Source organism: Microcebus murinus, chromosome X (assembly GCF_040939455.1).
Source record: "Microcebus murinus isolate Inina chromosome X, M.murinus_Inina_mat1.0, whole genome shotgun sequence".
NCBI lineage: Eukaryota > Metazoa > Chordata > Mammalia > Primates > Cheirogaleidae > Microcebus > Microcebus murinus.
In genome coordinates, this window is record NC_134136.1 from 42,896,220 (window position 1) to 42,911,480 (window position 15,261).

The window sequence follows — 15,261 nt, forward strand, 5'->3', positions numbered from 1 at the left end:
GAAATAAAAATAAATAAAAAAGAAAGTAAAGCATTATTATTTCCATCACTTAGAGTGAAGGCCATTGAATATTTGGAGGTTTGATGGTTAAATATACATGTGGAAGTAAGAAGTATGATTATTTTATTTTTTTATTTTTTAATTTTTTTTAATTTTTTAATTTTTTTTTTATTTTGGCAGTATGATTATTTTAGGTCAAAAAAATCACTTCTATGTTTTACACTGTTTGGTAACAATCATTTCTTTTAAAAATTCTTTGTTTAAAAATTATAATGCAAATTCCTGGTTTGTCTAAAAATAACCTCCATGCACAGGGATTCCTCAAAGAGCATCCTCCAAATCATAATCTCCAGTAGTGAACACAGTAAATAGCCAATCATTTAAATCACATTTTTTTACTATTTATAAATGACCAATAGAACATGTGTAACTAGATATGCACGTGGGAAACAAATGCCTGTGTATAAAGGAGACATTTGTGTGGTTAAATGAAATTTATGGAAATTCATTGATTTGGATTTGGCTCCTCCACTAGGCCCAACAGACTTTACCAAACAAGAATGAAGTTACTCCTGCTATGTGTCGTGTAATCAAAGAGAAATCTGAAACAGGCCAGTTACCTGAAAAGTAGGAGATTCATAGCAACCAATCATAGGTGCATCATTTACCAGAGTGGGCATGACAAGAAAGTACCCTCTGTTTTAACCATATAAGGGATGTAAATTTGGAATGACCAATACTCTTTTTTCCCCCATTTCTGCTTTTAGTTTAAAGCCCTTTTCTGTCTATAAAACTAAACTCTTCTATGAAGCTCACTGGAACACTCATTCTATTTTGTAAAATGAGATGTCTGGTTCTGGAACTGCTAATAAAACACAATTAAGTCTTTAAATTTGTTTTACTTTTGTTTTTTGACAGTTTTCCAGTGACTTACAAAGGACCCAAAAGAGGCTCTGACAATGCCTGAGGTCCCCTGAGATACATAGGTGAGGCACCAATGACTTCTTTTGGAGTGTCCTCTCTTCCTCATGGAACCCCAAGTGTTGTAAGTACAGTTCCTCTTGGGCTTGGATTCTGCTCTCTTTGCATGGAGCCACCCCAGTCAATATTTTCTGCTTTTGAAACTAAGGTTTGTTTGTGCTGTGAGAGCACACATGACTTTTGAGGGTTTGCAGTGATAGATGGATCACTGACAAAGGCCCCAGTTTTAAAGGTAACTGACAGTGCTTGTAGTAAGTGGCAGTGTTACTGAAAGCTCGGCCACTTGTCCATGAAGCTGAATAATGAGGACAAGCAGTTTGAGGAGAAAGGAAAGAGAAAGTCTACTTTGACAGCAAAGGAGGAAATATGGTAGACCTTCTTGTCTAAAAATCCCAAATTTCTTTAACATAGGCAGAAATACAGGGCTTTTAAAGGGAGTGTTCTCAGCTTCAGGCAATTACTATAGTTAACTATTCTAATCATCCCATCTCTGCCCAAAAGAAAGCTGTGAACTCTGCCAGCTGTCCACCTGGGGGGCTGGCACCACCTGCCTCAGGGATGCAGGCCAGGCTGAAGTTCCCAAAGAGTGGGGGAAGTCTTCCAGGCCATTGTCTCTGTTACACATTCCCTACTCTCAATATTTCCCTTCCATATCTATGGGAGGAGGGGCAACTACTCTGTTACAGCAGTGACCTGCAAGGTGTGTGACTCTGGCTTTAGGAAATTCACAGGGATTTGGGATGCTTTTTGTTCCTTTTCCTTGCATGGTAAAGTAGGGGAGAACCATTTAATAAATTGATCAAGAAAGTCTCAGAGCCAAGCCACAATTACACTGGTGGGCATGCAAAGGGCATCTAAAAGCTGTTAGAGCACTTGCCATGTAAAAATAAGATTACCATGACAGGATTAGCTGGTATCATGGAATGGGTTAAATGACACTATGTTACCCACTAGGCTCAAGAAGATGTCCAAGCAACAAAATACACTGTGAAAACATTACTTGACCTAACCCTGTGGCATTTCTCTCTTAGGTTTTTATTTTAGCTCTGAGAGACACAAGATTCAATGTAAAAGTGGAATCTTTAACCCTTTGCACTCGCTTGCTTTTTTCTGGATTCCTTTATTCTACTCGGGATTTAATTTTTTAAATACCCTAGATTTTACAAAGCATAGTAGTAGAATAACAAACTGGAGTTTCTTTTCATACAAACTTATTTATTTGGATTTTTTTATATTTCAAATTATTTATACATTCAAAGAGTAATTTTAATCTCTATAATTTTTGCTAACCGTGTTGAGTCACATTTGACATCTGAGTGCAAAGGGTTAATTGCTGAAGAATTGAGTATTCCAACTTCTGGCTATGCCTGCCTTTATTTTATTTTTTATTTTTTATTATATATTTTTTTGAGACAGAGTCTCACTTTGTTGCCCAGGCTAGAGTGAGTGCCATGGCGTCAGCCTAGCTCACAGCAACCTCAATCTCTTGGGTGCAAGTGATCCTACTGCCTCAGCCTCCCGAGTAGCTGGGACTACAGGCATGTGCCACCATGCCCGGCTAATTTTTTGTATATATATTTTTAGTTGGTCAATTAATTTCTTTCTATTTTTAGTAGAGACGGGGTCTTGCTCAGGGTGGTTTCGAACTCCTGACCTTGAGCAATCCGCCCGCTTCGGCCTCCCAGATATGCCTGCCTTTACATGTGTAAATATCATAGCCCTGAATGTGGCAAATATTTCCAGAAATGGTGATACCTTACTAAAGATAATTTAGAATTACAATGGCCAGTATGTGGAACATTCCAGATGGACAAGACTGTTCATCTAAGAAGTGCATTTGAGCCGGGCGCGGTGGCTCACGCCTGTAATCCTAGCACTTTGGGAGGCCGAGGCGGGCGGATCGCTCAAGGTCAGGAGTTCGAAACCAACCTGAGCGAGACCCCGTCTCTACCAAAAATAGAAAGAAATTAATTGACCAACTAAAAATATATATACAAAAAATTAGCCGGGCATGGTGGCGCATGCCTGTAGTCCCAGCTACTCGGGAGGCTGAGGCAGTAGGATCGCTGAGCCCAGGAGATTGAGGTTGCTGTGAGCCAGGCTGACGCCATGGCACTCACTCTAGCCTGGGCAACAAAGTGAGACTCTGTCTCAAAAAAAAAAAAAAAAAAGAAGTGCATTTGAAAATAAGGGTTCCTGAATTAGATCTACCTAGGGATACCTATTTTAATAGATGTGCAGAAGCTTCTAAAAAAATTTCCAAAAATTTGCCTTTTTAAAAGACTCTGTACAAAAAGCAAGTAAAAAGCTTAAGCAACTAATTGATAAATAAGAAAGGACTCTTCTAACCTTTTTGATTAGTTATTATCCCACCTCAAAGACAAAAAGAAAGCTAGATGAAGTGTTTATAAAAGTTAAACCCTCAGGTCTAGGTTTGCTTCTTTAACCATTTTTACATCCTGCTCAAATTCTTGAGTTCAGAGGTGTCTGTACTGAGTTCAGGCATAGAAAATGCTTTGCCTGCCCTACTCATTTAATGGGTTCCACCCTGAACTTAATAATCTAGTTAAAACAAAAGCTGAAATAGAAAGCCTGAGAAAGTGGTATTTAGGCCTAAAATATAATTTCTATGCCTTTGAGATGTAAATTTTCTACCTAAGAGCCATCTATTCATAAATACAAATTTAGTCTTGGCTGACAATCACTTAGGGCAATGGAACAGGCAATTAAAAGATTATTAATATGAAAGGGTAGTGGGAATATCTGGAAATTGGTAAATAAGAAAAATGCTTAATTCGAAGTATAAGATCTTTGAGTCTGTATGTTTATGTCTGTATGTTAGGTATATTTACGTACCTCTGGAGGGTATTACTAAAGTAATTTATAAAATCTTTTAAGGGAATTCTAGTCAAATTGGCTTAATGATAAATGAGTGCTCATATAAATTAACTTTATAAAACTCTCAGAAATAATAAACCTGATCCAACTGTTTTTTTCCCCTAAGTTCATGTAATGCAGGTAGATGTTTGGTAAATATAGCTAGCTTTAAATTTGTTGGTAAAATAAAACATGAAGTGTTTTAAGAATTGTCACTTTTTCCTGGGTTGCTGGTCAGATAGGTTTGTGTTGTCTCTGCTAGTTGTTTAAGACCATAAAATTATAAATTCAACCTAAGATTGAAATGTGTAGTAAAAAATTGTTTGATGCATGTCAGTCATGAAAGAAAAAAGACAGAGAAGAATCATGTGTAACTTTTTAGTTTCTTTGCTTCTGTGATATTTTTGATACTCGACTGATTTGTCAACAAAAATGACATAAGATAATGGTATATGGGAGGGAAAATGTTCCCCCAACTGTCTGAGGGTTTGAAAGCTCAGTCTATGAAATAAACTGACAACAGGCAGATTAATTAGAGAAAAGGTGTACAGATTTATTGCATGCCTGGGGGCATCACAGTAAGAAAAAATGAATACCTAAAAAACCAGGGAGATTTAGCTTATATGCTTTCTTCATAGGGGCCATGGGAGGGGAGATGTAGGACACTTAAGGGAGAGTAAGTAATTTTAGGGAGAGAGGAATGGGCCCTTAGAAGAATAGATGATATTCTGTGACAAAGTTTGAGTATGGTGTCAACTTCTAGTCTCCTCTCCTGTGATAAGAGTTAATCTTCTCTGTTCAATGAAGCTCTGAGGGACCAGTGACAATTGAGTTCATTTTGGAGGATCTGTCTTCAGGTAGATATTTACTATTTTTCAAGTAATTTCAGCTTGAAGTTATCGATATGCTCTAGATCAGGCGTCCTCAAACTACGGCCTGTGAGCCACATGCGGGTGTTTTTGCCTGTTTGTTTTTTTATGTCAAAATAAGATATGTGCAGTGTGCATAGGAATTTGTTCATAGTTTTTTTAAACTATAGTCCGGCCCTCTAATGGTCTGAGGGACAGTGAGCTGGCCCCCAGTTTAAAAAGTTTGAAGACCTCTGCTCTACAGCTAATTTGGGGGGGGTAGCATTTCCTGAACTCCTTCAATGACTAGTTTTGTTTAATATCTCATGAAAGTTTTCATAAGTAATTCAAGCATAATTGTCAAGAATGAGTAAATCAAGTGAATGTGGGATAAAAATTTATAAACTTCTCAAAAATAATTGTTTTACAAAATATGTCTACTTAGAAATAGTTTGAAAAAGTTTTTTTTATTTGTAACCTGAAATATATTAAGGTTATATTAAGTAATATTCATTAAATTTCTAAGCAAATTAAAATGCTGAAACATTAATTACTAAACATGAGTTTAATCTTATCTACTTTTGACTTATTACAGAGGAACTGGAGATATTTAGGTCTGTTAGTAAATATGTTTTGTGCCACATTGAAGGACTATACTGGGGGAAGCCATATGTTTCTAGAAATTATAAAATGTTTTCATAAAGTGTTGGTATATAACAGTTCAAAATTGGTTACTTCCTAGGTTTTCACTAGAACTTAAGGTTACTAAGTATTAAAAATATTAATTAATACATATAATTAAAGTAAAACCAGAAATAATGAGGGAAACAACTCTGTGTGAGAAAAAAAAAAAAGATATGCTCGGTGTAAGGAAAGTTATAAGGTAAGAGGATGTGTTTTTTGTTATTGTTTTATTATTAAGTAAAAAAACAGAGTAACTTTTGTCCCAAAGTAGAGTAACTGCTTATTTCACAAAGGGAAAGAGGCAGTGTATAGGATAAACTAAATGGATGTAAGAAAGTTGTAGAAGGTTTATAAAAGAAAGACTTTCTAAAAAGGAAATTTGAGTTGAGCATGCTGGCATGCCCTTATAGTCCCAGCTCTTTGGGAAGCTGAGGCAGGAGGATAGCTTGAGCCCAGGAGGATTTTTTTTAATGGTGTTCTACATGTTCAGAGAAACTTCTCTAGTAATGAACTATTGAAACGATTCCTAAAAGTAAAGTCTTTGGGCTAGGAAGTTTAATTTTGAGGCCAGCTTGGGCAACCAAGTGAAATCCTGTCTCTTAAGGAAGAAAAAAAGAAAGAGAAAGAAAAAAGAAAATTTCATGTGTAGTCAAGCTGGCTATGATTGTATACATTTATTTATAAGGTTTTAGTAAAATTAGCTTTTGCATTAATGGCACACTGATACAAATAGAGTATTAGTCTCAGAATATGATTTATTTTACAACTATGTAACTTTCTGTATTTGCTCTTTGAAATATCCTATGTATTCAAGTATTCTAAACTTTTTTTTTAACACTATTGATGAAGTTCTCAAAATCAAACTCTAAATTAAGTCTTTTGGACCCCTGAACTAACTTTAGAATATTCCAAACCGGTCCTGGAATGTCTCAAAGGATTTGTAAAAGAGAACTATTAAACTAATCAGGCTTGGCCAGGTGAGGTGGCGCATGCCTGTAATCCTAGCACTCTGGGAGGCCGAAGTGGGAGGATCGCTCAAGGTCAGGAGTTCGAAACCAGCCTGAGCAAGAGTGAGACCCCGTCTCTACTAAAAAATAGAAAGAAATTAATTGGCCAACTAAAATATATAGAAAAAAAAGTAGCCGGGCATGGTGGCACATGCCTGTAGTCCTAGCTACTTATGAGGCTGAAGCAGAAGGATTGCTTGAGCCCAGGAGTTTGAGGTTGCTGTGAGCTAGACTGAGGCCACGGCACTCTAGCCTGGGCAACAGAGTGAGACTCTAACTAAAAAAAAAAAAAACAAAAAAACCTAATCAGGCTTATTTTATAATTTTATATGGGAGGCACTGTCAAATAATAAGCGATGCTAAACCTTCATTTTTTTGTTGTTTTGTTTTATTCCTGTTTTTGAGACAGGCTCTCTGTCACTCAGGCTGGAGTGCATGGTGTGATCATGGCTAATTGCAGCCTCAAACTCTTGGGCTCAAGCAATCCTCCCATCTCACCCTCCTGAGTAGCTGGGACTACAGGTGTGTGTTACCATGCCTGGCTAATTTTAAATTTTTTGTAGACACAGGGTTTCACCATGTTGCCCAGGCTGATCTTGAACTCCTAGCCTCAAGCAATCCTTCATTCAGCCTTGGTCTCCCAAAGTGCTATGATTATAGGTGTTAGCTACTGCACTCAGCTTAAATTCTATTTAAATTATACTTTTATATTGGTTTATTAATATGAGTATTTCACAAATTGTATGAAATTCCTAAAATCCTATATGTCCTGATATAGTGTGATAAATCATAATTTCAATTATGTTAAAATGTTGTATGCCACAGAAATAACAATTTCCTTGTCTAATGCTGATTATAATGAACTCTCATCAAATCTTTAACCATGACCATTTTAAGTCTTCTTATCCACAGATAGTTGTTTTACTCTGATGTTTCCCTGAAAGCTTTTGAAAGCAACTATAATCCTAAAGTGTTTTCATCTGTAAGAAAATTCATGGAAAGAACTCTGACAAATACAGGTTTCTGATAACTTTAAAATCATACCATCAAATTGGGTAAGAATTTCCAAACTCCAATGAAGGAAATGATGGCTTTGTGAAAGTACTATCCCAAGATTAAGCAGACTTTAATTACATGCATGGGTTTAAATGAACTGATAAGGATAATGTTGATAAGGATAATGTTTTTATGACTTTCTTGAAAATTTTCTGGTTCTTATAACAATATGCATTTGGAAACATTGGTTTTATTACCAAGGCTTTGGCTAGAATGTCATATTTGAGAATGTACATAGAATACCTGGCTTTAAGTGTTCCCAGCCTTTCAGTGAGTAAAAATGTCACTTCTTGGCAGGCCCAGGAACTTCAAGATATTTTGGGGACCTTGATAAGAGTGGAATCCACCCAAATTTACAAGTGTTACAGAAGCAGCCTGATAGCAAGTCCTTGGTTTGGTTTCTTAGCTTTGAGAGGTTTTTAAAAGTCCATCTGAGATTCCTTATAAAAAAATTCCAACACCAATGTGATCAATTACTTTTCTCGCTGCACTTATATATATAAGTAATCAAGCCATGTTTAATGAGGCTAGAACCATCTTGCAAACAAATTGGTCTTACTGTGATTATCTTCGGCAGAGATGGGGTAATTGTAAAGAAAAAATTGTTTCAAAAGAAAACTAGAGTATACCTGTTATTAGATTATATCCCTGTCCATTGCATTTAAGGTTTCATTATGTACCTGCAGACTAAACTGGATCATGAATTCTAGTTTCCTCTAGTACAATTTTCTCCTACTTTTCTCACTTGAAATCACTAAGAACAAGAACTATAGAGGCCCTGCTCTTGAGGCTCTATAGACTGGAAATGGACAGCTCCATTTCAAAGACAAACCTTATGCCTGATGTGTGGAACAATCAGAAAGTCCACCAAAATGCCTAATGCCATAACCAGAGACATTTAAACTGCAAACCAAGTAGAGAAATTGATGACTTTGTGCTGGAGACAACTTTTCCCAACATATCATTACAAGTCTTCTCATTATAATGAGACTCTTACCCCTCTTTTGCTTGGCAGGATAATGCTGTTAGAATTTAGCTTCTGCAGTAACTTGAGGGAGTGTTGGATCTGTCATATTTTTAAAGGTGGAAGATGAAGGGACAATGTGGGCTAGAATTTTTTTTTAAATGGTGTTCTACATGTTCAGAGAAACTTCTCTAGTAATGAACTATAGAAATGGATTCCTAAAAGTAAAATCTTTGGGCTAGGAATTTTAATGGCAGCCATGTCACTCCATAATCAGTCAGAAGCAGAACATTGGTCCACTCCTCTTAAACTTCATTATAGGTTAAAGAGAACTCTGCTAGTACGCATTAACACTTCTGGATGGGCATCATTTGTTAGGTCCCTTTTCCTGTGGCATGGAGTAAATATAAATAAGGCAATGATCAGAAATTGATCCCTCACAATAGCTTCTATAGCATATGCTACTGAAAGGGCTATAGCTGCACAACAGACTTATTTGAATTCTTTTGCTAAAGTTGTAGTAGATAACAGAATTGCTCTAGATTACCTACTGGCTAAACAGAGAATAGTCTGTGCAATTGCTAAAACTTGTTGCATATGGATAAATACATCTGGTATTGTAGAAATCCAGTTACAAAAAATTAACAAGGTTACTTGGTTAAAACTCATAGAATCTTTGGCTGCCTAAGTCTTTGATAAGATTTTAGTTGACTTAGTTAATTGAGACCTTGGCTAAGAAGCAATACTCCAAACTTAGTATTATCCTCCGGATAGTCATAATAATAGTCTCCCTGGTGCACTGTATTCTTTCAAAAAGTTTTCAGCATCTACATGCAGCTATCCACCAAATGCCAAATAGGTTCACTATGGCTGATGAAAGATCAAGGAAACGAGTGATAATGAGAACACCATAACATGTTGGGACCAAAAAATCAGAAAGATGGTGACAGAGAGTAGTGCTAATGGCCTAAGTGAGAACATGACCAAAAAGGGAATTATTAAGTGAAATTTATGGGAGGCCATTGTTTTGGATGGGGATCCTACACTAGGCCCAGCAGACCAGATCAAATCAGAATGGAGTCAACTTGTGCTAAGTGCCACATAATCAAACTTAACTTTGAAATGGGCCAGTTCAAAACAAAACAAAACAGGATATTCACTGAAACCAATCAGAAGGGGAATAGTTTACTTGGGTCTGCACAATAAGGAGGTCCTCTCTGTTTTAACTGTGTAAGGAAACTTTGTTATACGTGCTACATAGCGAACTAAGCGGGGAAGGGGAACAGTGTGGGGTGGGTGTGGGATTGGCACATTTGGGTAGATTGTGCAGCTCAGCCCTCACTGAGAAGCTGACACAGGAGGAAAGAAAGACCTGAGGGGGGTGAGGGGAGAGTCCTGTGGAGATCTAGGGATCGAAGTAGCAATGAGAGATTTTTCCTCGGAAATTAGTTACTGACAAATAGTAATGTGTGTTGTTTGGCAGGTATGAATTGGTCAGAATTAAGGCCAGAACTACCCAAATGGTTCACACAGTTAGGGCATGGTTTAAGACCTTTGACACTGAACAAATTGAAGCTATAACACACATAGTAATTTGTATACTTCTATAAAATGGATCTTTTGGATATGTGTGTAAACAGCTCCTTGCAATAGCCTCTCACTTAAGTGGTTCAGTCCAGTTTTGTAAGTTGTATTTTGCTACTTGAGTAACGATGCTGTACAAAATCCCAACTATTGCTTGAACCTAGTGCCAGGAAACTCAACTGTCACTAGAATCAATGAGCCACAAGTGGGAAAACATTTCTCTATCTGTGGATGTGGGGCTAACAGGTTACCTATTTCATTAACTTCAGGGACAAGAGCTTAAGTGAGCAGAAAAGGCTGATCAGTATATTTAACCACAAGCCTGAATCCCAGCACATTGCAGGATGAAGTCACTACATGGTCACAGTTGGTGACATCACAATGGGGTTTGCCCTATAAAGTCCAGACCATCTTCAGGCTTAGGCTTCTTCCTCCTAAGGGTATGTAGTGGCTGGAAGGGTGTTTTGTTGTTGTTCTTGTTGTGTTTTAAACTGTTAAAAAAGACTAGGTTTTTGTTTCCACACTAAAGTTGCTTTGTATTTGTGGCAAAGGTATTCAACAATACTTTCTTTCCTTTTCAGGTCACAGTTTTATAAGACTGGTTTACAGCTAGTGCTGCCCTGCAGTGGTGCGGACCCAGACTTCATGCACAAAGATCAGGCTGTGATTTCACGCATCTGATAGGTAAGTGATAAAATTCTCAGCTGTACTTTCATTATGCCCTTCTGTACAATCGGCTCAATTTTCAAGTAGGAGTCTCACTGAAATTCTTCTCTTAATATCTGGTTAGGCACTGTGTCCATGTGTACTCAGTATCTCTAGTTGTTAATTATGATAATCATGAGAGCTCGCCCTGTGTGACTGGAAATGTCAACTTATCTGATAATTTCCAACACTCCTGACCTCAGTTTAAACTGAAAGCCCTGGAAAAGGTAATTTTTTAACTAGAGCTCAGTGACTTATAGAAGCATGACTGATGTTTTCATCCAATTTGCACTGGTACTATGGCGGTTTGGTAGAAATCGTGTGTTTGTTAGGCTTCAACCAATATCATAGCTATGTTCTGAGTGCTCAATAGTAGGCAAAGCTAGGCAGGGCTGTTTCAATAACCTGAGACCTTTGAAGGCTATAGGGTAGCCTGATATTTTCATAAATGATAGAGCTGGGAAAGAATTTAAGGTGATCCTGTTTGTCCCTTGGATTGCTGAGGAAAGGACCCTTTATCCTCCTACTCTGGAATCTCTGAAGGCTATTGTGAACCTTCCTTTGTGAAGTGCATTCACTTATGTGGCGTTCTAGGGAAGCAGTTTTACTTACAACTAACTGAAGTCACTGTTGGGAAAGATTCAGCATGAACTCATTTCTTATGTCTTTAAAGAAAGAAAATTACAGCTGTTGAATGTCTATTATATATTATTCTTTTCTCCATAGCTCAGGGCAGACCACAGTACTATTCAAAGGTGAAGAGCTTAATATTATTTATGATGTATTATTCTTTTGTGATTTTAATATTTATTGCAGGCAGTTTAGAAAGTTATACAAGTTTGATGAGGGAGTCATAAGGCACTACTGTCACACCTTTGTATTGGCTTACAACCTCTTATGGATCACACAGTTGGCACACACACTCTCCCAGTGACTTGGGCTAGCTGGCTCAGGGTTCAGCAGACACTGGCTTCTTGCACTGTGTGCCAGGTCCTTGTGGGTATGTTCTTTTAGCCAAAAGCATTGAGGCAGGGAGAGAGAAGGGGACCAGGTGAGAGAGGGTAGTCTGCATCATAAACCCATTATGACCTCATCAACTGTCACACTGATTTTGAACCAATCATTTATTTCTTTAGCTTTTAATTTCCTTGACTAAAATGAGAGTGAAATAATTGAATGGTTCTTAAATTCTTATGGTCAAGGATCTTTTTGAGAAGCTGGTCAATTGTGTGGGTTTTTTTTTTTTAAGCACATATGCACATACACACAAATATTCAGAAACTTCAAGGAAATCTGTGGAGTTCTCTAAAAAGCACCCAGAGTCAAGGCGCTGTCTTTTCTAATTTCATATATATATGTAATTCTAGTGTCTTCCATCATTCAAATCATATCAGTCTCCTGCCTAAAACTCTTCAGTGTATTCCCTTTAAATTAGAATCAAAATCATGACTAACCAAGGGTAGCAGTCAACAATATCTGGCTACTTATGCCCTCATCACTTGCCATTTTCCTCCTTAGTAGCTGTGCTCTAGCCACACAGATTTTCTTTCTTTTTAAAGCTTTACTAATACAGGCATAATTGATAGAAGATAATTTAAAGTGTATAATTTGATCAATATTGCCATATGTGATACCTGTGAAAGGATCAGGACAATGAAGGGAACAGACACATCCATCACACCCAAAAGTCCTGGATCCATCCTCTGTGTGCACAGCAATGAGACCTACATTGTTGCTCCAAAGAGGTTCTTTAGTTAATCATGTTGTGCTTAAGTAGGAGTAATTTATTATTCAGGCAATTACATATTACATATGTATTTTGAAAACACGTATCTGGAGTATTTGAATGTTCCTGAAAAGTTTAGTTTTAATGTATTCTTATGTGGACTAGGGAAAAGCTGAAATGAACCAAAAAAAAAGCAGTGGAAATTTCAAAAAGGGCAAAGCTATTAAATGTTAGTTATAATTGTTTTACTTAGTAATTCAATAACAAACTTATCCTTTTTCTTTTGCAAAACCTTTTAAATATTGTTTCACCTATACAGTACTTTACATTTCTGGACCCAAAACATTACCACCAAATATGAAATTGTTTTTCCTAAAAAAATTATCTTACCATAATCTACCATTTCTTCCTATATCACCTTTAATGCACGTGGAAAAAAACTTTGGCCTTATTAAGTTGATAAATGAAATAAAAGTAGGTTGCTAAAAGGTATTGTTGGAAGCAATCAACCTAAATAAATCCCCATTGCATTCTTCTACCTTTTACTTTACTTTCTTACAGTAGGTAGTTTCTTGGAGAACTATGGGATGGTTACCAGCTTCTATCTGTTATAGTCCCTGTAGTCAGAAAAAATTGAAAATTTTCAAATGGTAATCCTGCACTAGCCCTCTGCTTAGAGTAAGCACAATAGCTTCTTTGAATTTTCCAATTCACATTTTTAAAATGATACTCCTATATCATGGCAGACTTGGTGAAACATGAGGTTGCCTTTTCTTTCCTTGTTAACGTCTTATACAAATACATTTAAGAAAATGCCAGCTTTATGAATATTTTCATGTTATTTATAGACTGTCTTTTGCTTGTTTCATAAAAGCATAGCTATGATTATATTAGGTTCTATGTAAAGTTTCATTTCTTTTTGTTCCTCATTCTACATTAGCATACAGTTTAGTACAGTTATAAAAGATTGAAGCACAAGCAAAAGAACTTGTCAGTTTCAGCCATCTGATAGGGAAAAAAATGTTTACATAATTGTTATCTCTTCAAAATTGAGTTTTCTTGGAGACTATATCATTACTTTCCCTATTATTTTAGAAATTTCAGAATATCACAGAGGTTACTTCAGGGTCCCTGAAGAAATATCTTAGCTTTTCTTGTTACTTGAATAAATTCCGTAAGCTTGAGCACAAAATATTTGTGTGAAACTGTAACTTTTATTTTATTCTTTTTAAAAAAAAATTTTTTTTGAGACAGAGTCTCGCTTTGTTGCCCAGGCTAGAGTGAGTGCCATGGCGTCAGCCTAGCTCACAGCAACCTCAAACTCCTGGGCTCAAGCGATCCTGCTGCCTCAGCCTCCCGAGTAGCAGGGAATACAGGCATGCACCACCATGCTCGGCTAATTTTTTCTATATATATTAGTTGGCCAATTAATTTCTTTCTATTTATAGTAGAGACAGGGTCTCGCTCTTGCTCAGGCTGGTTTCAAACTCCTGACCTCGAGCAATCCGCCCACCTCGGCCTCCCAGAGTGCTAGGATTACAGGTGTGAGCCACCGCGCCCGGCCCTAAAAAAAATTATTTAAAATATTACAGGGGTACAGATGTTTTGGTTACATGGGTTGCTTATGTGCTGCTTGAGACAGAGTTTTAAGTGTGACCATTACCCAGACAGTGTACACTGTATACATTAGGTATGATTTCACCACCCATCTCCTCTTCTGCCTTTCCCTTCTGCTTGATTTCCATTGAGTTTTACTTCCATCTGTGCACATAAGTGCTGTTTGGTTAGTTCCAATTTAATGGTGTGTACAGGTTGTGTTTGTTTTTCCATTCTTGCAATAATTCACTAAGAAGAATGGTCTTCAGTTCTATCCAGATTGTTAAAAAAGGGATTAATTCATTTTTTTATGGCTGAGTAGAACTCCATGGTATACATAATACCCCATTTCATTAATCCACTCATGAATTGATGGGCACTTGGGTTGATTCTTCCTCTTGGTGATTGTGAATTGTGCTGCTATAAACATTCAAGTGCAAGTATTATTTTGACAAATTGACTTTCTTTCATTTGGGAAAATACTCAGTATTGGAATTTCTAGATCAATTGGTAGGTCTACTTTTAGTTCTTTGAAGAATTTCCATACTGTTTTCCCTAAAGGTTGTACTAGTTTGCAGTCCCACCAACAGTGTATAAGTGTTCTTTCTCTCCGCATGCATGCCAGCATCTACTGTTTTTTACTGTCAGAATATTATGGGTGTACAAACATTTTGGTTACATAATGCTTTGTACAGTTTGAGTCAAAGTTATAAGTGTGCCCTGCGGGAGTTAGCCATGCTCTCAGCAAGGATCAGGGCCCTCAGGCAGGGGTCATCACAAGGGCTAAGGAAATATAGAAAATAATAGAATATAGAAATAAAAGACGACACAGAGACAAAAGTACAGTTTTATAAAGTATAGATTTTATAATGTTGGGGGAATCAGGAGACCTCCAGAATTCCCGTGAGCTGTGAGGCCTAGAGTGAAGTTTCACATCAGTATTTATTGGTACAGTGATCGGTTGCCAGGGGTAACAGATTTACATAATAACAGGTAGTTCGTTTTAGGTTAAAAGTCTCCCCAAAAGCTTCTAGAGATCCCTTAATTAACTCTATGTAAGCAAATGGCTACAAAATTTTTCTAAGACAAACTTCTAAGGTAAAACTATCACTTAGCAGAAAGGCTAAACAGAAATATAGTGGCTCTATATTTCTTTATCTAGTTTTTGTTGATTTAGACAGGTAGTCAGGAGTGAAGCAGGAACTGTCCCTTAGGCTAATTACTTTTAGCCTT

The 15,261-nt window shown here is 37.0% G+C and overlaps 2 pseudogenes; both read right to left on the reverse strand.

Annotated features, from left to right (window-relative positions):
- The window catches only part of LOC105862849 (tubulin polyglutamylase complex subunit 2 pseudogene), a 153,699-nt pseudogene that overhangs the window by 6,535 nt on the left and 131,903 nt on the right, over positions 1-15,261 (reverse strand).
- LOC142865995 (uncharacterized) lies at positions 8,574-8,651 on the reverse strand (annotated as a pseudogene).